This window comes from Lissotriton vulgaris, chromosome 3_1, assembly GCF_964263255.1.
Source record: "Lissotriton vulgaris chromosome 3_1, aLisVul1.2, whole genome shotgun sequence".
NCBI classification, from domain to species: domain Eukaryota; kingdom Metazoa; phylum Chordata; class Amphibia; order Caudata; family Salamandridae; genus Lissotriton; species Lissotriton vulgaris.
The window spans coordinates 229,566,722-229,590,062 of NC_141689.1; positions in this window are offsets into that span (position 1 = coordinate 229,566,722).

A 23,341-nucleotide genomic window follows, 5' to 3' on the forward strand; every position below is an offset into this window, starting at 1 on the left:
GCATTGGGGAATACGTGGCAACCTAACATTGGCTTTCAATGTTATAACATATGGCGCTATTTCCAAAAGACCCAGATCATTAGAACCAGTGGCCCAAAGTATATCTGGAAGACAAGATAATTCTGTTGGAATATTTTCCCTTGACAAATACACTGAAGAAACCACTTTCTTACCTAGGGTAAGTTGTACTCCCGAAGGAGAACAGTACAAAGTCGCATATAGTCTCTTTAACAGATCCAATCCCAACAAGTTTTCACCACAACCTGTTGTAAGAATGAGGGGTGCTTCTAATTCACATGGCCCGACAGTAAGGGACATAGGACTAGAGATCGGGTTCCTAACCGGGGCGCCAGAAAAACCTACTGAAACATTCATTTCGCCAGACAAAGGTGCGCCAGGAAGTTTTGAGTGCATAATAGAACTCTTTGTAGCACCAGTATCCAGCAGAAAAGGTTCTGACACACCTGATGTAATCACCTCAACATAAGGTCCATTCTGATCTACTGGAACTGAAACAACTCCCTCTCTTTGTCCATGGCTGTCCTAGCAATCATTACCCTCATTCTCGTTCTCTGCATAGTAGTCATCAGCATAGTACTGAGCTGTCCTAAAAGACGCATTATTCTGTTGGTCAAAGCTGTTCATGGAATTCTGAGGTGGAAAAGAAGGAGCATTCTGGGGGAAATTTCCACGGCCTCTACCTCTAGGGGCCTGTTGAACACCTCTACCTTGTGCACTAGAAACACCATTCAAACGCCGTAACAAAGCCAGACAACTATTCTTGAAATGACCCTCTTCCTTGCAATACGCACACTGATTCGGACCATACGGTAAACGCTGTTGAGAATACTCGTTTCTTTGCGAGTTTCTCGAATACTGCTGTGGTTGCTGATAATTGTGCTGACTAGCAGTACGAGGTGGATAAGCTTGCTGTAGAAGGACTTTACTTTTCAAATCTTTAGTCTTTTTATCTGCCTTTTCTAGCTCGTCTTTGCGTCTATTCTCGTAGTACTGGGCTGTGGCTAAAATCTGTGCTGACATGGAAACAGCCCAAGCACTCTCTGAATCTTTCAATTTCTTACACAGTTCAGGAAGCAAATTATATAAAAAATTGTCTACAAACAATCTTTGGCCACCCTCGGTAGCCATATCCTGACCACTGTGGTCGACGAAAGTCTCTTCAAACCTCGTGAAAAAGTCAGACACATTCTCATCTTTCTTCTGCTTGCATGCAGACAATTTGTCCCAATTCACACGCAATTTGGGCATTAAAGTCTTCATATACGTGATAATTCTACCAGGAAGCTCTGCTAACAAAGGCTCGGGCTTAGAGCCACCAACTTGTCTAGCATCAGCAGCAACAATATTAGCCCATGTATCACCTAATTCTTGGTCATGATCTGCATGACGAATCTTTCCCCATAAAGGCTGTGGAACAACATTTCCAAACAACATGTCTATATCTGCTAGATTCATGATACATGAACTGGCAGTCTGTGATAACTCCTTATAATACCCTGCAGGATTCTTGCGAGGATCAGGCAATGTCTGTTTTAGGGCTAAAACTTCAGATCTTTTCCAGGGAACATGTACCCATACACGCTGGAAATGCGGCGGAATTTCTGGATTCGCATTTGCGTCACCTTCCCTCCAAACTGGAGGAACTTCTTTCATGGGGTACTGTTGCGCCTTTTTCCTAACTGGCATGTCATACTCAGACAGTAATCGGGAATTGCTTCCCTTACTCCTATATGACAATAACATGTCGATTGCTGGTTCAACATCGGTACCCACAATCATGCCTTCCCCAAACTTGAATCGCATACGGAATAATTCATTCATGTTGTACTCTGGATCATTCCCCTTCAAATCTTCACAGAGATATACACACATCTGTTCAAATACATATCTCTGTGTAGATGCTTCCCACTGACTGAAGACTTCCATAACGGACTGAGTGTCATACTTTGCAGTATTGGTAACCCAATTACGTGCTAACTCATTCAGCACTTCTCTTTCCTGATAATCAGGCAGTCGACTTCGCAACTGTCTACGTTCTGTATTACGGGTCGTCTTAGGCGACCCAAAGAAGGGTGAGAAAAGACCAGTGACAGTACTCGCCACTCTCTGTCGAACAGAAGGAGAAGCTGGTGGAACGGCAGAAACGCAAGAAAAGACAGGCTGATGTAGAGTAGAAGTCGAGGCAGTAGCAGAAAGAGGATCAGGATAAGCAATTGGAGCAGTGGGCGAAGTTGCAGAAAAGGTAAATGGAGTATGTAGCAAAGGCGGTGGCCCTTGAGAGGGCTGCGCCGGAGGAGTAGAAACCAGCTGAAGAGAAGCTGGTGCGTGTGTAAGAACTGGAGTTCGTGCGCCGGGGCGCGGTATAACAAAGCGTTGCGGGGGTGCAGTAGCATCTTGTGCATAGGGGGGTGGTGAACTCAGTAAGTGGGACATTAAAGGATCCTTCTCAGGTGTCCCTTTTGATCCTTGTCCTTCACGTGGCAACAGTGGGTAGCATTTGTCTACTGCTAACTTCTTGCTTCTGAGCATTTGTTCAGTTTCTTGCTCTTCCTCATTGTCCCTGTATGCAACGGCAGCTTGTACCATTGACATACCTCTTTTATTTTTCTTTGCTAATTTCATTTCTTTCTGTTTGGCTTCCTTGCGCCATAGGCGAAAGGAGTCAAACATCGCCGGTCGGGCTTTCTTCTTGAACAGTTTGACCTCGAGATTATCTAAGATTTCTGTGTCAAAGCTACCATATTGGGGCCATTTTAGAACACCATCTTTTCTGGTGTACTTTATCCATACTTCATTATATGTGATGGGGCCTACTCCGTGCTTCACATAGAGCTCATATGTTGGAGTTCCAATTGGAGGAACCGGACACAAATCCTCTAATCGGGAGTCCCTACTACAACCAAGACAAAACAAGTTTCCAAGTCTGCTAAAACCAGGCATCTTCGCTCACTAGTCTAGCTTCAAACTTCAAAGGATTATCGAATACGATATTCTCGTGAATACACGAGTCCTTCGGCTTTGGCGCTTGCAAGTTCCAAATCAAAGCGTATGTCAAGGATACCAAAACTAAGAACAAAACTAAGGACTGGGAGACGCTCCACTTATACTTAACTGAAGTATTGATGATCGATGATGTCACCAGAAGACTCGTCTATCGTTTTGCTCTACCAAGTATCGATGGGTCCAAAACAGGGCGATAGTCAGGGCAGTAGTCCTTCGTAGCCGTCGGGACGCGGGGAACCTTGCAGCAAAGACCTTCGGAACCACGTCGACATACAGGGGTCGCTGAAGTGGCTGGCCGTCCTCTGGAATTTTCACACGAAGCTCCTCACGAACATCTGGCTTGGACTGACACCGCTTGATACCGCCCCGAGTTGGGCGCTGAACTGAGGTACCGGGTTTTTAGGAACCCGGTGGTGCCAGGGGAAAACACCCAAAGACCTCTTGAGTTCTTCCTGTTCTGGACCACAGAAACACAGAGTCTTCTAGGTGATGTCAAGGATCGAGTTTATTGGCTGCAACCAAGTAACAAGCGTCCTAGAAGTACAACAGCACGGTGTGTAAATTCTCAGGAGACTGTTCATTTTTACAGAGCCAGCCTTCTCCTTTTATGCAAAAATATTACCTTCGGGCAAGAATTCTTTAGTTTACAGTATGGTCATATACATATTTTCACAACAATGGAAAAGCAAAGTCATGATGGCCAGCCTACATTTTCGTATATCCAGTTTGTGATAGATTACCCAGTCAGGCCCAGAACTCCCATCAGATATCGATGAAACCCCAAAAAAATCGGGCACCTCCTCATCGTAAAACTAGCCATAAACAAGAAAACAGGGACAGGTGTGTGTATGATAAAGCATGGTTTGTATGCAGTGAATGGTTTATGACATGTTGTGCCTTGATGCTAATCTCGCTCGGACAGTGGGTTTGGGGACTGCCCGAACAGGTTTGGCTGGAGGCAGTGAAGGCAGCTCGCCCAGGTCAGAGAAGAGTCAGGAAAGGTGGACGTGGCCTTTCAGCTCGAATTCGGCCTTGGTCAATTGACTATGTAAGGGCAACCACAAGATGGATGCCGCTCACAAAATGGAACCTCGGGGGTTCAAGGCAGAAACTACTGTTTTAAGGTGATTGCATTGCTCGATCACAACTGAAATGCACAGGGATAATGTCCAAGTCATTACCGGTCCGCCGATACCAAATTCGTCATGGTATGATGATATTTTGTGACACGAGTGTTGGGCCTCGGTACCATATTATAGCAGGGTCCAGACTTTTTCAGAACCACATGACTGGTTTGACCATGTAATAACATTTTCCAACTAAAAAATCATATAAGCAATTTCATTAATATAGTCTTATAAAGTAGTTGACTATGGTATTTGTAAAATATTTTTTAAAGCGAAAATGAGTTGATAAAGTTAGTTTTGTATTAAGTAATAGGAAAAACGATAACATAAAGTGTTTATGTTTTTCTACAAGGAACAACAACCTTTAAAAAAATCACTATGGAAGAAGAGCAGATTTATGTAGAAGAAAGTATTGAAATTTCTAACACTTTGATAGAGGAGTTAAATGTACCTTTTATTGATTGTGAAAATGAAGATGGAAATATTGCTGAAGATAGAAGCTGCGATTTCTTTGATAAAACAATGGATGAGGATTTTATTGAAGCTTTAGAGGACATCGAGTTACATTAAAAGACTTTTGAAAGTTATAATGAAGAAAATGAAGCTCTATTAAATTATGAAATGTTAGAGGAATACTTTTTAGATTTAAAATTAAGAATTCTTTGAGAGACTCTTCTTAAAGAATTGTAATCATTCAGGTAGTATCTAAGTACTCATGGTGGAAAGTGAACCTTAGGACATGTACTGCTTCAAACTTCTATTGATTATGTATGCACTCTTCTATGCACTAGCAAAGTTGTGTTTTATAGTTTTTATTTCCAGGTCTATATTCCTGTGTCTCCCTCCCTCTGACTTCCTCATTCTCCATTTCAGCTTGTCTCTATAGTTTTCTCCTTTCCTTGTGTCCTTCCCTCTATCTGTTTCCCTCCTTCTGTCTGTCACTCTCTGTGTTTATCTCTATGTGTCCCTGTCTTCCTCCCTATGTCTCCCTCTCTGTCTCTCTATCTCTGTCTCTGCCTCTATCTTTTTGCCCCTGTCCCTGTATCTATCTCTATCTGTCTGTCTCTGTCCTTATCTCTTTCACTCTCCCTCTCTCTGTGTCTCTGTTTCTCTATCTCCCTCTCTCACTGTCTTTTTCTGTCTCTCTTTGTTTCTCTCTCTCTGTTTACTTTCCTCTTGCTGGCTCTGTAACTATCTCTCTTACTCACTCACTCTGTCTGTTTCCTTCTCTCTCTGTTGCTACAAGAACGCAGAGGGGAAAGCCAGCACGTTTTATAATTTTTTTCCAGCAAGAAACCCTCCCTTACACCCAACTGAAGTTGAGTTCTATACTAGTTTCTACCCTGAAAGGTGTATTCTAGAGCTCTTTGCAAGAGAAGATGTCTGCCGTGTAGAGACCACTAACACAAGAAAAGCCAAGCCTTGGTTCATACACAGAGCACTTCTTCAATAGGGTTTACAATTGTGCACAGTGTTAGCTTATAAAACATCATGAATATTCTACCATCAATAAATGAGAGAGCAAGCAGATAGAACGTGCCTTGAATTTTCATGGAGTAAACATGGAACGTCTCTCTAATGGTTCTATGCAGAATAGCTCTGGCGTGCACCAAAAGTGAAGATAAACACATGCACACACATTTTTAACTTGGCATGTATATTGTACTTCCAGTTCCTCTGCAAGAGGCTTACCTGGCTTCGCTGTGCACAGGGAGCCGAGGCCAAGGTTAAGGCTTTGTGCAGCAAGTTCGAGACACCAAAGGAATTTCCACAAAAGGAATTGCAGAGTTCCGATTAACACTGAAAGCCTTTAGTGGGCTTTTTTTGTAGCTGATAGACAGGCGGTATTTGTCTTCGTCTGGCCTGGAGATCAGAGCTGTTAGCACTGCTGCACTTCATAGGTTGGCATAGACACACTATTGAGTTATGGTGGAAGGGAAAAGGAGAGGTATGTGCCGTAATCCATTCACTACATTCAAACAGTAATCAGCAGATGTACAATAAGTGGTACAACCCCAGAAGTATGTCAGTTATTGTGCACTGTGACATCACCACAATGGATGCACCATATTTGCAATGTGGTATATTATGGAGCAAAAATTACACTGATATGTGATGTATTTGTATGTTGTTGGGGCCTACGCTCATAATGCTGTGTCAATCCTTACATCTGCTTCAAGCAGATTCAGGGTTTTGACGCAGCATAAGCCCAAAAGTGTCTAAAAAAAATGTTTATGAGGTAAAGTGGGCTTAGGGTACGGACTGTTTCAAACCCCTTTTGACTATGCATGCACTGTTCTTTGTACCGGCAAATTTGTGTTTTATACCTTCAATTGCCTAGTCCAGGGGTCTCCAAACCGGTCCTGGAGGGCCGGATCCATGCCAGATTTTTGGATATCCCCATTGAGATACATGTAGTAATTTTAAAAATCTGGCATGGATCCGGCCCTCCAGGACCAGTTTGGAGACCCCTGCCCTAGTCTCTCTCCTCACACTTGCAGCAAACACTGTTTCACCTAGACACTCTCCTTGCAGAATTCCTCCCCTCATTTATGAGACTTCTTGTGCCATTGCAACATCACTTTTTGTAATGTTCTGTGGCACAACTGTCAGCGTGATATTTATCAGGCAGCACTAAGGCACTTTTTTTGGTGTACTGTTGCCTGATGAATATCAGCTCATTTAATGGAGTGTTCTGCGTTAAAAGGGTGTGCAATGGGTGTTGTTGAGGGTGTTCCCAGGAACACCCATGGCCTTTTTTTCACTTTTGCATATTTATGAGAAATCGAAAATCTGAGGCACTGCCAAACACGTATGCCTCCCCAGGGGAGGCGTAAGGAAGGTGCAACAGGAAAAAAAAATGTATTTCTCTTTATTTTTTCGTTTTCTATGTGTGCTGCTTTCTGCAGCACACGGAGAAAAAGGAAAAGCATCTTGTGATTATTTTTCTACAGAAAGGTTTCCCAACCTGTACAAAAAAAATCATCCTTGCAAGGCAGACACCCTTGCTCCATTGTGCTAAGGTTTCTGTATTGGTGCAGGCAGACCATTGTGCGCTGGCGCAAGGGAAAAGGATAGAAATATGCTGTATCTTATAGATATGGCACATTCCTGTCTTTTTCTTTTGCCATAGGGAAGCGTAGCAGGAAGGCCTGCTGCACTTTATAACGGCAAAATCTCACAAATGAGGCCTATGTGAGTAGTCAAGTACACATGGTGCATAGTAGGCCTAAGGCATAGAGTGCTTCTAACCCCTACAGACTGTGCATACATTATTTTATGCACCTGCAAATTTGCCATTTTTATGTTGAATTTAGCAGTTTCTATCTTTTCACTTCCACCAAACACTCTGTTCCTCTTGGTATACTTTTCTAGTGACTCATTGATCAGTGTGTAGTAAGGCATTCACTACATTAAAACAGTAATTTGTAGATGTAGAATAACTGGTAGATCCCCAGAGATATGACAGTTATTGTGCACTGTGACATCACCATCATGGATGCACCATATTTACAATGTTGGGCACTATGGGGCAAAAGTGGCACAAATATGGGACGTATCTGTGCTGTTCTTGACTTGCATTGCAAGCACAATGCAGCTCCAGCAATGCTCTTTGGGCCCTATGCTCCTAATGCTGGGTCAAGCCTTACACCTGGTTCAAACAGGTGCAGGGTTTTGACGCAGTATAAGCCCAAAAGTGACTGAATGAAATCTTATAAATTTCACTTAGTCGCTTTTAGGAGGCGTTCCTGCGCCAGAATACCCCCATTTACGCAGGAAAGCCTCCTTTTGGCGCATGGCTTTACAATGTGACGCACCTTCTACTTACATCAGATTGTAAATAGCATACATCATGGTACACCTTTTGCACCACCGCTGCATCACTAATGTGATGAAACGGTTGTGTAAAAGAGGCACAAGAGAGGCACAAGGGGGTTGCAAAACCGCCCTTAATACATGCAAATTGATCCAGGCAGTTTCATCAATAGTGCAAATTGAAGCATAGACTTGTAACATATTTATATGCATATGTTACATTCAAGTGCTTCGGAGGTACTACAGTATACTATAGGTAAACACCTTATAGATTTATGCTGTAGCACACCCTTATAGTTTTTCACTTTCATATTCATTCATTCATTTATGAACTACACATTCTTTCTGACAAACTTTTACAGACTAACATAGAAATATAGTTCTTTTTTTACCAGTAGAGGTAGTTATAAAAAAAAAAGGTTTTTTTTCTTTGTTGTTTTATTTTTTTTTGTAGTTTTTTCAACATTATTTTTTTAAACAAAAACCAGAAAAATTGAACTTTCGAAAACAAAAAACTGTTGACCTGGAACACATTTTTTTTTAAAAAACGTACTTCTTGGGGCATTGGTGCTGCTCCTGTCTCTTAGCAATCAGGTCCACTGAAGGCTTCCTTTTTCTTCTACCGAGGAGGCTCAGGTAAAAAAGTATTTTCATCAGATGAGTGGTCTGAGGGTGTTGGAGACCGACCAGCCATATTAATGAAAAACTGTTCTACAGGACTTCACCATCAAAGAAAAGATCCTGCTCCTCAGAAAGTCCAAGTAGAATGATCAAAATGGGAGGGGTCTTTCAACAATTGGAGTAGGAAGTATGATGAACCAATAAAATCTCTTCTTTTAAAGTCGCATGACTGTGCGCACTCTTACGGTGCGCCGATGGAGCTCTTACGGCGCGTGTACGTACGACGTACATTCCCGAGGTGCGCAGTTGCTTTGAAAAGTAATATACGCTTATTAAAAGTTAAAATAAACTATTTTCTTGATTATCCCAGATAATGTCTACATTTAAACTTTATAATAAATACATAGATATATTGTTTTAAACATTATAAAAGTTTTGTGGGATACGCGCACGCTGTGTCGTACGAACGCAAATGACGTCACACAGAAGCGCTAATGCGCCAAGTAATGTCAATACGTATTTGTGACGTATGCATGCGTACGCGCTGAGTACGACTTACAGTACAAAATTATCCAAAAAAAAAAGAAAGGAATTATGTAGAATTTAATTTTTATATTTAAAAACTATATATATATATTATACATTTTTGGGGGGTATTTGTTTTTGTTTCTAGTGTACATTAAAATGTAAAATATAAATAAAAAATAAATGTAAATATTTATTATAAAAATGAAGAAAAAAAGTTTAAAAATTAAAAATTAAAAAAATTAATACATTTAACAATTATCATTTAAAAAACACATATACTCACACATGGAAATAAACTTTCAAACATCCATTTACTTGCATATACAGCTCTACACACACCACTACACTTATTTCTACGGAAATGTACACAAACTTACTCTCTTAAACAATCAGTAATGGAAATACATATTTATTTATACAGGAACTTTTCCAATCTGTCACTGTCATGTATCATTACTTATATACATCAATACTCACATATACTAGTTTAAAACATATGTACTTACATATAAAGACACTATTGAGGCAGTCATTCACTCACTAACACACCCATACACACAATCATCCACCCATACAGTCCTGGACACATATTGTCTTCAAAACACATACAGTGAGTCAGTCATTCATGGATCTGTGCGGTAAGTAATACCCCCCACCAAATCATACAAACACTCATTCTGATACTCAAAAAAGCAACTAATAACCCATATAGACACTCATGTAGCTACTCACTAACCCATGCAGCCACTCATACACATAGTGAGACACTCATACAGATATTTACATATTTAAACATTACTCGCTAATACATGTATTCACTAAGATATACTTAAAAAGTCAGTTATACAATTAATTTTACAAAAAAAACATTTAGACACTTATTTACCCATTCATTCTTCCATCAATCTTTAGATATACATATAGAAAAAATATTTATTTTTCAGAAAGACACACATTCACTGGATGATGTCATCAGTGATGTCATCAATGATGTCATTTGAGATGTCATCAGTGATGTCATAAATGATGTCACTGACCATGTCATGAGTGATGCAGTATGTGACGTCATCAGCAGTGCATTGCTGGCGCGCGAGTTATAGTTAGCTGAACTAACTATAACGGGGGAATTTCAATGGTTTTGTATGAGTAAAATCTCCAGCTAACTACAACATGTGCGAGACCTATGGTTTTTCAGTGAATTTGCAAGGTTTTTGAAATGCTAATTCCTAACTATAACGTGTGTGAAACCTGTGTTTTTTTCAGTGAATATATATATATATATATATATATATATATATATATATATATATATATATATATATATATATATATATATATATATATATATATGTACATGCATGTGTGTATATGTTCACTTATGAAGTCATCCTACTCATTTATGCAAACATTCGATCATACTTAAATTTTTCTCAGCTATACACTTATACAAAAACCACTTCATTTATTCATACAGATAGAAACTCATACTTAGTGTCTTATAAAATCACTATCATAAGACTACAGTTATCCATACAGCCACTCATACAGTCACTGAGTCGTATGTATAGTTATTTATATACAACAATCATATTCACTGCCTTTTATTTTTCTACTTTGTTGGACATGTACCATTGAGAGATATATTTCCTCATCACCACAGCCATAAAGACATTCATTCACCCAAACAAATGTTTCCACATGCAGTCTTTACCTCATATACCTATGGAATCAACTATTCACACATCTTTGGACTGTCACACATCCCCCCACCCAACCACACACACATTCACGCTCCCATACAAATACTCAGAAAACTAATCAATAACTAATATAGACTTTCATGTAGCTATTAACCAACTGATGCTGCAGTTTACACAACAACAGACAGAGTGATAGAAACATTCACACAGTTTAGTCACTAACCATATATTTAGTGAGACACTTTAAATTATTCACTTAAACAGTCAATCACACTGCTACTGAATCCTCCATCCATACACTTATATATCCAGTCATTCTTCAATGTAGATTGCTATATATATACTACATATTTAAATATCAAACCAAACCACATTCACTGGATGATGTCATCAGTGATGTCATCAGTGAATTCATTTGAGATGTCATTAGTGGTGTCATCAGTGATATCACTGACCATGTCATGAATAATGTAATATGTGACATCATCAGCAGTGTATTGCGGGCGTGCGAGTTACAGTTAGCAGAACTAACTATATCGGAGGAATTTCAAGGGTTTTAAAAGTGTGAAACGTCCAGCTAAATATAACAGTCCTGAAACCTATGTTTTTTTCAGTGAATTTCTAAGGTTTTTTAAATGATAATTTTAAAATGTAATAATAGTTATATGTTTTTTATACTGAATTTCTACAGTTTTTTAACTGTTTATTTCTACATATTTTTTTGTAAATTACATTATATATTTTTAGTTAAATGGATTTTTTTTTAAATATTGAAACTGAAATATATATTTTTTTGTTTTATATTTTTATTTTAATATATTTATATTATTTACTTTTTTTACTATTTTTTTGGGGGAGTTGCGCACCCAAAGCGTACTTGTCACGATTGATGCATGGAACCTAGGCGCCATTTTAGGAATGTTGTGAAGGATCCCCGTAGGGTGTGCAACGGCTGCGTATTTCCGGAGATGTGCGCGACTGCTATGTGACCGGTACCCGACTACAGAGTTCCACGTAACATCATATATGTGTTGGGCGTGGTGGGTGCGCGACTCCTGCAATTTTTTTTCATCAAAAATGATATATACATGTGTTTAATATACATATTAGGGCAAGACATTATGTAAGCTATTCATAAAAAGAATATTTTTTTACTTGCAATAAACTTTATATTCGTTTTAAATGCAATTACACGAAGTCGCATTGGGTGCGTGCTGCCTGTGCGCACAGTGCGCGGACCCCATGTATCTTGAAAAAAAAAATTTGATTGGTTAATAACATTTTCCATTGTAACTATTGAAAGACCCCACCCACTTCAATCATTCTTCTTTGAGCTTCTTTGGAGAGACATCTCTGTGCTTAGAAGAACTTTATTTCCATCATTTTCCTTGTGGTGTTTTTGAAAACCAGGACAACATGGCTTCAGGACAGCAGCCACAGAAGGACTCAGAACATTCTTTGTTGCAGAACCTCCACATCCTCAAATACCTGTGTCGGTGGTGTAGAAGTTTTTTACTTTTCCGAAAGGGCAGAAAAAGGTGAATGCCACAAAAGTCACCTGCCAGATCAGTGAAAGAGTCTTATCAAGAGGTAGTGTTTTAAAAAAATATTTGTGCGGTACTGCCTCGATGTACAAGCACCTTAAGACTCTCCATCCGGTGAATATTGTTCGCGAGGAGTGTAGGAGAGCCAAACAAAACCCTGCACCTGCAGTTCCTGGAACATCTGGAGCTTCTACAAGCACATCACCACCAGACATACGCCCAGAATGCGCGTTTTTGAAGCAGCACTGCATAAAGTGCAATACACTCATTTCTTTTGGAGAGCAGTCTGTGGAGGCAGTTTGTGCTACGCAACGTAATCATTGTTGCTAGTTTTTTGTTTGCTTTGGTTTTTGGGAATGAGTTATAATTCCTAAAGTTTCCTGTTTTTTCATTCTTTTTTTATTTTATTTTTGAAAAAAACACCCAAAAAAATACAAAATTGTTCTGAAAAACACACATAAAAATAAAAGAATAAACGGAAGAAAAAAAAGTTATTTTCAGAACTAACTTCTCTGGTTAAAGAAAGAACTGTATTTGTATGATAATGTGTGAAAGTTTAGTTGAATGTATGTGTAGAGCATAATTGACTGAAAGAATGTATTAGTAGTGTATGGTGAATGTATAAGTGCAGAACTATAAGGAAGTGCTGCAGCATGACACTGTAAGCTCTTTTGCTCCAATTTGCTGTGATACTTCCGAAGCACAGGGACGCGACATATGTACAAAAATATGTTGCAACTCTATGCTTCCCTCTAAACTGCTGCACAAAGTGCTCACATACAGTAACACAGACATCCTTGCACCATAGTGCAAGAATGTCTGTGTTGTGGAGAGATTGTTTTGTCCAGGAAGGAATACCTTCCTGCGCAAAAACAATCAGTGAAGGCATTTTTCTCTTTCAATTTATGCTGTGCAATGTAGCATACATTGAAAGAGAAAAAATTAGGAGAAATGAAAACAATTCTTCTTGTTGTGTTTTGCTACACCAGCTGGAGGCTGGTGCAGCATTCACACACATCTCCAAATTAATAATTTCTGATAAATCTGGAGATGTGTATTGCTCTATTAGTGTTGTGTGCAAACACTCACTGCAACACGTATAGAACGCCCCTTCAACGCAAAGTCGTATATATGATGAGGTCGTATTTACATGGAGAAGAAAAGCTACACAAGGTGCAGTTTTCTCTCCTTGTAAATATGAAGGAGTATCTGGAGTATCACTATGTTATTGTTATGTTTGTAACTATGTTACAAAAAGAGACATATTGTTGGTACTGGATGCTTCTAAATCTGCCCCATAAGTGCTTAGGTATTAGCAGACTATGAACATATTGATGGTTGCTTGATTGAAGAATTGCATGAGAGTGACAGGAGGTAAGCACAGAAATATCTCTCCAAAGATGCTCCAACAACAATGATTGAAATGGTTATGATCCTTCCATACTTACAATGGGAATTGTTATGAACCAATCAAATCTTCCTAAACTACATAGATATAAACTGGGTATTTTGAAGAGTGTAATAGTACTTTGTAGCTTCTTGCAGGTCTACATACATAGTATTTAAATACATTGATTTGTATTAGGTTTAGTGACTAGGCCAATCCTTAAGTATATAACTAATAACTAGAGTAATTTCAGTTCTGCAAAGAGAGTGCAAGATAAACTTATGAGTACTTAGGTTTTGAAAAAGTGATATGATACATACATAGTGCTGGATGGATGAATGGACAAGTGGTTAGGACAGAGAAAAGATTTCCTAGGCTGCTTAGTTAGTAACTGAGTGTTTAAAAGAGTATATCAATTCTATGTAGATGATTAGAAGTTTGCATACATACTGTACAGAATATTGTACCTCTACTAATTTTTCTGTTTAGTCCATTTCTTTTATACTTTATTAGTTAATAAGATAATTTCATTGTTCTAAAGAGAATACATTCTTCCAGTAAGCACAACTGCACTGAGTTGCAGACAGGTAGTCTAGGATGTGCCCGTTTTTACATCTCGCTGCAATGTAGTTCTGTGGTGTGTAGTAGATATACATAGTGGGCTAGTTGGACTGTAAGAACCTTCAGGATTCACGGTGACTTAATCTCCCAACATAAAAAGGTTATAGGGCATGTTTACACAGTGGTGAAGGGAGGGGATGGGGCCTAATGTGACATGTGCAAAGACACCCTTTGGCGTGTTTTAAGTTGAGGAATTAAGTCCCCTTTAATCCTGAAAGTCCCTGGGCCCTACTAGCCCACCGTGTCTCTTTATTAAATATCATAGAACTGTGTTGCAGAGAGGTGGTCTGAGGCCATGTCCCATTTTATACCTCTCTGCAATGCAACTTTGTGACACTTACTACACATACCTGGTGGTTTACTTGGCTCCCAGGGACCCATAGGATTCAAAGGGACTTTATCCCCTCTGACCCTGCTCGTAGGCAGGTTGCTCCCCACGCTGATTCGCTATTCTGCCTGCATTGATTTTGCCTAATCTTGTATTTTTCCCCTGTGCTTAACTTTCTTTCTTGCCCAGACTTGTTTTCATTCCTCTGTGACTGTACTTGCTTTCTTGCCCAGACTTCTTTTTATTTCTCTGTGCCTGTACTTAATTTATTGCCCAGACTTGTTTTTATTCCTGTGTCTCTACTTGCTTTCTTGCCCAGACTTGTTTTTATTCCTCTGTGCCTGTTTTCGTGCCTAAACTTGGTTTTTCTTCCTGTGCCTAGTTCTCCTGCGGCCCCCACCGGTTTCTCCCGCTGCTGCGTCCCTGCGGCCCTGCCCCCTGCAATCCCATTCGCCACCCCGCTCCCGCCTCCCAGCTGCTCCTCCCTCCCACATCTCCTCATATGGAGGCTGCGCAGCGGCCGTGCCACTGGCGCGCCTAAGGCAAGCCCGCCTGCAACCGTCCGCGCCTGGACCGCACCCAGCACCAGGACCCCTGGACCCCGCAATCGGCGCAACGCCTGACACCGATACGATGCCAGAACCCTCCACGCACGCAACACTGGACGATAACACACCTGCTTCCTGGCCGCTCCGAAGCGAACCCACAGAGCTTTCACCTGCCGGAACTGCAGCTTCACAAGAATCCGACCCACCATGCTGCTGACCAGGAAAGAACCCAACCACCTCAGATGCATCCTTCCCAACACCCGCTGCGCCAGCAAACACGCAGTCAAAAGCTGGGACCTACTCGACTCAACCTCGACAGACATCACCTTCCTGACGGAGACCTGGCCGAACCCCGCCTCGGCACCTAGCATAGCCATAGCCGCCCCAGAAGGCTACAAGATCACCCGCAGGGACTGCACCAATGGAGCAGGAGGAATCGCCATCGTCCACAAGAACACTCTCAGAGTCTCGACCAACACCGACGACACCCTCAGCACCGCCGAACACCTGCACTTCCAGATCCACACCGACCCCAACACCACCCTCAGAGTGACCCTCATTTACAGAACCCAGGACCCTGACCACAGTTCAGCGGCTCCATCGCCGACTTCATCAGCACACACGCCCTCACCTCCACGGACTACATCCTCCTCAGGAACCTGAACTTCCACCTCAAGAACAACAACACCAACTCCACCACCCTGATCGACAACCTAGCCAACCTCGCACACCGACGACTCGTCACAACACCCACCCACTCCGCTGGTCACACGCTTGACCCCATCTTCTCCACAAGCCCCCACGTCTCCTTCAACCACACCAACGAACTGCACTGGACCGACTTTTGCTGCATCCACTTCACCTTCAAAAAACCCACCACGCACCACCGCTCCCAACAGATGGCTCACCGCTGCTGGAGCAAAGTCACCGAAGACCAGCTAACCACCGCCCTTGCCGAGAGCCCACCCGCCGACCCCACTGACCCCAACACCGCTGCCCGCAACCTCAGACAGTGGATCAACGACTGCGCCAACACCCTCGCCCCGATCAAGAAACCCTCCAACAGTCACACCAACAAGAAAGCCAGCTGGTTCACTGAAGACCTCCGGGCCTCCAAGCACACCTGCCCAAAGCTGGAGAAGATCTGGCTCTGTGAACGAACACCGGTCAGCCACACAGCCCACAAGAACGCCTCCTGCAGACACCATCACCTCATCAGATGTGCCAAAAGGGCCTCCTTCAAAGACCGCCTAGATAACAACGCGCACAACAGCAAAGAGCTCTTCAACATCGTGAAGGAACTCTCCAACCCCAGCTCCAACACCAACGATGTCCCTCCCTCGCAAGACCTGTGCGACTCGCTGGCCACCTTCTTCCACCGCAAGATCACAGACATCCACGACAGCTTCAATTTCACGACTGCCCCGACAACCACTGAGACCTCTGCCCCCACAACCACCATCCACACCAAACGCCTGCTCTCCTGGACCAACACCAATGACGACACCATCAAGATCATGAACACCACCACTCTGGATCTCGGTCAGACCCATGCCCACACCACATCTTCAACAAAGCCAGCACAGCCATCGCACACCATCTCTGGAAAGTTATCAACACCTCCTTCAAGATAGTAACCTTCCTGGAGAGCTGGAAGCACGCAGAGATCAACGCCTTACTCAAGAAACCCAAGGCGGACCCCAAAGACCTCAAGAACTACCGGCCCATCTCCCTGCTCCCATTCCCAGCAAAGGTCATCGAGAAGATTGTCAATGAACAACTGACCCACCTACCTCGAGGAGAACAACATCCTGGACCCTTCCCAGTCAGGGTTCCCCAGCAACCACAGCACCGAGACTGCCCTCATAGCCGCAACCGATGACATCAAGTCCCTGCTGGACAGCGGAGAAATGACGGCCCTCATCCTCCTGGACCTGTCTGCCGCCTTCGACACGTCTGCCACCTCTTTTCTTTACGGCAGAACACAAAGCACCTGCCTTCCCCCTTGCGCTCCAAAGCCACCAAGATCATTTGCGGCATACCCCAGGGCTCATCCTTCAGCCCAACTCTCTTTAACATCTACATGGCACCGCTCGCCCAGTCGCCTGTCGGCACGACCTCAACATCATCTCCTATGCCGATGACACCCAGCTGATCCTTTCCCTCAACAAGGACCCCAAACAGCCAAAACCAACCTTCACAAAGGAATGAATGTCGTTGCTGAATGGATGAGGAACAGCCGACTGAAGCTGAACTCAGACCAGACGGAGGTCCTCATCCTTGGATCCACCCCTTCGGCCTGGGATGACTCCTGGTGGCGACCGCACCGGGAACCACTCTAACACCCACCGACCACGCACGCAACCTATGTGTCATCATCGACTCCACCCTCTCCATGACTAAACAGGTCAACACCATCTACTCCTCCTACTTCAACACCCTCCGCATGTTCCACAGGTTCTACAAGTGGATCCCGAGAAGAACGGTCACCCAGGCCCTCGTCAGCTGCAGGTTGGACTACGGAAACACCCTCTGCGCAGGAGCCTCAGCCAAACTCCTTAGACAGCTCCAACACATCCAGAATGCCTCTGCACGCCTGATCCTTGACATCACTCACCGCAGCCACAATCACACCCCACCTGAGAGACCTGCACTGGCTCCCGGTCAACAAGAGGATAACCTTCAAGCTCCTCACCCACACACACAAGGCACTCCACAACACCGGACTAAGGTACCTCAACAGACCTCTCCCTCACCACAGTCCCCCGCTTCCGAAGAGCGACCTCTGGCGGCAGATCATTCTCCCACCTTGCCGCCAAGACTTGAAACACCCTCCCCATCCACCTACGGCAGACCCAAGACCTGCTAACCTTCAGAAAACTCCTCAACACCTGGCTTTTCGAGCAGTCGCAGCATTCCCCACCCCAGCGCCTTGAGACCTGTGATATGATTGATTGATTGATTGATTGATCCTCTAACTTAACCACATCGCTGCTAGCTGAATTCCCCTCCTGTGCTGGAGATCCTAGATCCCCATTCTTCATGACGAGCTCAGCTCGCCATAAGCACAGCTCCAGTGTGCCTCATGACGAGCTGAGCTCGTCATGAGCAGGGAAGGGGTTAAAACACCCACAAAGCATGTTTGCACACATGTCAATTCAGTCTCCCCCTTCCATCACCAGTGTGCAAACGTAGTCTATTGTGCATTTTAATATTTAGTTGATCTTACCCTGACAATAGTAGATAGGAAAAAATGCTAAAAAAAAATTTCAGTTGTTTTTTATAATCTAAATTTCTGAAAATGGCATATTTTTGTCGAACCAGGCTACGTCGTCCCTTACCTTGTCCTGTGACTGAAGCCTCTTGGATGACGTAGATGATTTCGCAGAGATGCAAGGGACCAACTTCCCAAATGACTAACTAAAAACTTACTGAACCTTATTCACAGCAAAATTAAAACTAGAAATAGGGGAGGAGGGCTGGTACTGGACGTTGAATGGTTGGTTTGTTCTTGCTGTCGACCTGCGAAACAACAAGTAACAATGGTATTACTTTAAGACTAGCAAATATCTCCTAACTATACTACAGACATTGACATTGACTTTCCTAACCTATTTTGTCAGAGTGTGAGTGTGTAGTAGTTTTATTTAAACGCCTACCTGCAATCAGTGTTGTCTTGTCTTTCGTCCAGTATTTCTTTGTCTTGTCTTGATGGTCAAGTCGTCAGATGGCTTCTGGTTATTGATCTAGAGGTGTCTTTACATGGGTCTTGGCACCGAGAGCTACAAAACAAAGGGGTCAATTATAGACTATTCATTCTATCACTTTCCTCGTAAAAAACATCAAATCCTTCACTTACTTGTATTTGCTTCTTTGAGCACTGTAAGGGTTCCGATTGTTTTCTTCAGAGAAGATTACCGAGAACAGGTGCTTTGACCAAAAAATATTAGCAAAATATCTTTCTTGCACATCACAGACTACTAATACGATTAAAGGTTAAAAACATTTAGCGAACCTTTCACATTTACACAAGATTCTTCAAGCGCTAAATTATTTGTTGAAATGAACTCCCTTTTTTACATCACGATAACTTCTTGTAATGCAGCTATGTTTAAAACACTATTTTGTCAACAAATACTCTTTACAATATTGTTTCTAAATATTAAAGTTTCTTCTGTCTTCTTTCCTTTTCTTTAAGAAAGAATTTGTCCAAAAATTAACCTTGACCTTTCTTGCGAATGGCGCCTTGTATAGATCAAGAAATGTACTTAGCTTTCCTTTTCTTGTTTCGCAGGAATCAGAAGTGAAGAGGAATCGCTGAAAAGAATGCTGACTGCAGGATTTTCTTCTATTCAGGTAAGTTCCATCGAGAGCACCAGGACGCGATCCTTCTCCGAAGCAAGGCGGAGGGCAAAGCGTCTTCTGGAAGGCTGGGTGCAGTTTAAATAGGAGACCGCACTCAGCCGCACCCAGCCGCGCACAAGAAACATGCGTGCGTGCAAAGCCAAGTTCTAGAAGAAGGCACCTTACCTGCAGGTCAACCCGGCATCTCCACTCACGGGCAAAGGCTTCCTCGACTACCCCAACAATAAAGTCTCTTTAGCCTCACAAGGAAACATGAAAGGAAATACAAAACAATAACATGGAAAAAATGACGAAAGTCACAGAGAAAAACACGCATGTCAAATGACTCAAAGTGCAATCACACAAATCACACTTCTGCTTGATGCGTGCTGGGTGCACGGGAAAAGTGTGGGTTTTCTATGGGATTAATGAACGCACATTATCAAGGTGGCTCAGTGGGCTCTTTCTTCGGCATTTTGCAGAGAAGCTTGGGCGATTTGTGACAGTACTCCCTCCTCAAGATCCCCCCAAGGACTGTTGAAATGGGTTTCGGTTTGTCTGGGTGTCGTAAATGAAAAGTCCTTACCATTCTTGGAGCATGTTTTAGGTGTTCTAAAGGCTCCCATGATCTTTCATCAGGGCCATAGCCTTTCCAGTCAACTAGATAGAAAAGTTTTCCCCTGACTCTTTTGGAAGCTAAGATTGTTTTTACTTCAAATTCAGGGTGTCCTTCTATACTAATGGAAGGAGGTGGTTGAAGTATACAGGTTTGAGAATGGAAAGGTTTAATCAAGGAAACATGGAAGACTGGATGTATCTGATATTTTTGAGGGAGAACTAATTTTACAGAAACAGGATTGATGACTTTTTCAATAGGAAAGGGACTAATGAATCTGGGATTACATTTTTTGTTCCCTTTTAGTTTTAGATGCTTGGTACTTAACCAAACCTTATCTCCAGGTTAGTATTCTGGTTGCTCTGTTCGATGTTTATCAGTTGCTTTTTTTCTAGTTCTCTTTTGCCTTAGCTAGATTGTATTTTGCTTCTTCTTGGACAGTAGATAGTTTAGAAATATAATCAAAAATGGCTGGAACAGACTCTGTTTTGTCAGTATGCCAGGAATGCTCTTGGGATAAAATCCATAGTTACAAAGGAATGGGGACATTTTGATTGAAGCATGTTCTGTGTTGTTATAGGCAAATTCTAAAGGACTTAAAAGATCCGACCATTCCTCAGATACACTAGTTAACATGCAACAAAGAAATTGTTCTATGGTCTGATTGGTTCGTTCTGTCAAACCATCAGTCTGGGGGTGGGAACTGGACGACAGCCGAATTTCAATGTTTAGCAAAGAGCTTAGGTTACGCCATACTCGAGAAATGAATTGGGAACCCCTGTCCGAAATTACCACAGATGGAATGCCATGTAAACGGATTTTATGTATCATAATCAGATGAGCAAGTTCTATGGCTGTGGGAAGTCTTTTTAGGGGAATAAAATGGGCCATACAAGTGAATTGGTCAACCACAGTTAAAATTGTTGTAAATCCCTTCTTGGTTTCAGGTAGTGCAACAATGAAATCTAAGGATATCGTATGCCACGGTTGAGGTGGAATAGGGAGCGGCATTAACAAACCACTTGGAGCTTGATGAGAGGATTTATTTTGAATACAAATACTACATGTCTCTACAAATAGCTGTACGTCTTTATACATAGAAGAAAAACAAAAGGGGATGATGGATGGAGCATTTGAGCAAATCAAACACTCACCCCCAGTCAACTGATCTGGGTTTAATCCATCACCATTCTTTAGCTCATTCAGCCACCCCAGTTCAGACATGGCAAAATGCAAATCAGTCTGACCATGTGCCTCATGGGAACAGTCCAGCCCGAACTGCCAAGCCATGTCTTTCCTGGACCGGAAACAAGCATCCTGGGACCGGTTTCGCATTCATTATCCTCATCAGCCAGGCTATCTTGAATCCAGTGGCCAAGTGAGCAAGGAACTCACGTATGAGCATACCCTGCCAATTTAGGGCGAACAAAGCAAAACAAAAGGGGATGATGGCATGGTGAGCAAAAAAATGATGGATTTAGGCCCAGATCTATGTACTGCGGTGAATGTATGACATTGTTCTGTATTCTGTCCATTACCTGTTGTTTTTTGCATTTGTCACCCCGAGTGAGACGGGTATGCTCAGACGTGAGTCCCGTGCTCTCCCTGCCACTGGAATCAAGCTATCCAGGCTGATGAGGGCTGAAAGCCTGAAACCGGTCCTTGGATGCTTGTTTCCAGTCCAGGGAGGACCTGGCTTGGCAGTTCGGGCTGGACTGTTCCCATGGGCCACAGGGTCAAGACTGATTTGCATATGGCTGGGTTCAAACTGAAATGGCATGGTGAGCAAAACAACAGTGGATTTAGGCCCAGATCTATGTACTGGGGTGAATGTATGACATTGTTCTGCATTCTGCCCATCACCTGTTGTTTTTTGCATTTATACATAGAAGGCCACCAAAAGTCTCTTTTAATGAGTTCCTAAGTTTTCATGATACTGGGATGAGCAGATAAAGGAGTGTCATGGTGAAGATGAATTATGGTCTTCTGGAGAGTCTCTGTGGGTACCAAAATAAGATCATGAACCAGCATCAGATTGTCTTTTTACATCACAAATCGATAAACTAGCCTGAAAACAAGAAGTTGGGATTACAGGATGAATAATTTCCGGCTGGTCTGGACTTTTGTCCCCAATTCTGGATAAAGCGTCAGCCTTTACGTTCTCTTTCCCAGGTCGATAAGTGATTACAAAATTATAATCATTAAAGAACATTGACCATCTAGCTGATAAAGCTTTTACTGACCATAAAGCTTGAAGGTTTCTGTGGTCAGTATAAATTGTTACAGGATGACGAGCTCCTAGCAAGTAGTGACGCCATTCTTCAAAAACTGCTTTTATAGCCATTAGCTCTTTGTCAGCGATTGAATAATTTTGTTCTGCTTCAGATAATTTTCTGGAATAAAAGGCTATTGGGTGCATTTGACCTGTGTCTGAATTTCTTTGTGACAAAATGCCACCCAAGGCAAACTGAAAAGTGTCTGCTTCCACTATAAAAGGTTGGCTGGGATCAGGATGGCACAAAACAGGAGCAGATGTGAACCTTTTTTTGAATTCTTGAAAAGCATTATCAGCCGGAGCTGACCTTATGAATTTCACGCCTTTTCGTAACAATTTAGTAATGGGAGTAATTATCTGAGAAAAGTCTTGGATAAAGCAGTGATAAAAATTCGCAAAACCTAAAAAGCTTTGTATTTGCTTTACTGTAGTGGGACTTGGCCAAGAGCTGACTGCGTCCACTTTCTTTGGATCCATCTCGATTCCCTTGGGACTGATGATATATCCAAGGAAATCAACCTTAGAGACATGAAACAGACTATTCCCCAGTTTAACATATAGAGAAATTGAAAGCAATTTTTGGAGAATGGCACGCACTTGCTGTAAATGTTCCTCTTCTGAGTTGGAATAGATGAGGATATCATCAATGTAGACAACACAGCATACATCAATGAATTCGTTCAAAACTTTGTTTATAAAAAATTGGAATGCTGCTGGAGCGTTACAGAGTCCGAAAGGCATTACTTGGTACTCGAAGAGACCAAACTTAGTGCGAAAAGCCGTCTTCCACTCATCACCTTTTCGCACTCTTACCAGATGGTATGCTCCACGTAAGTCCAATTTTGTATAAATTGTTGCCTTT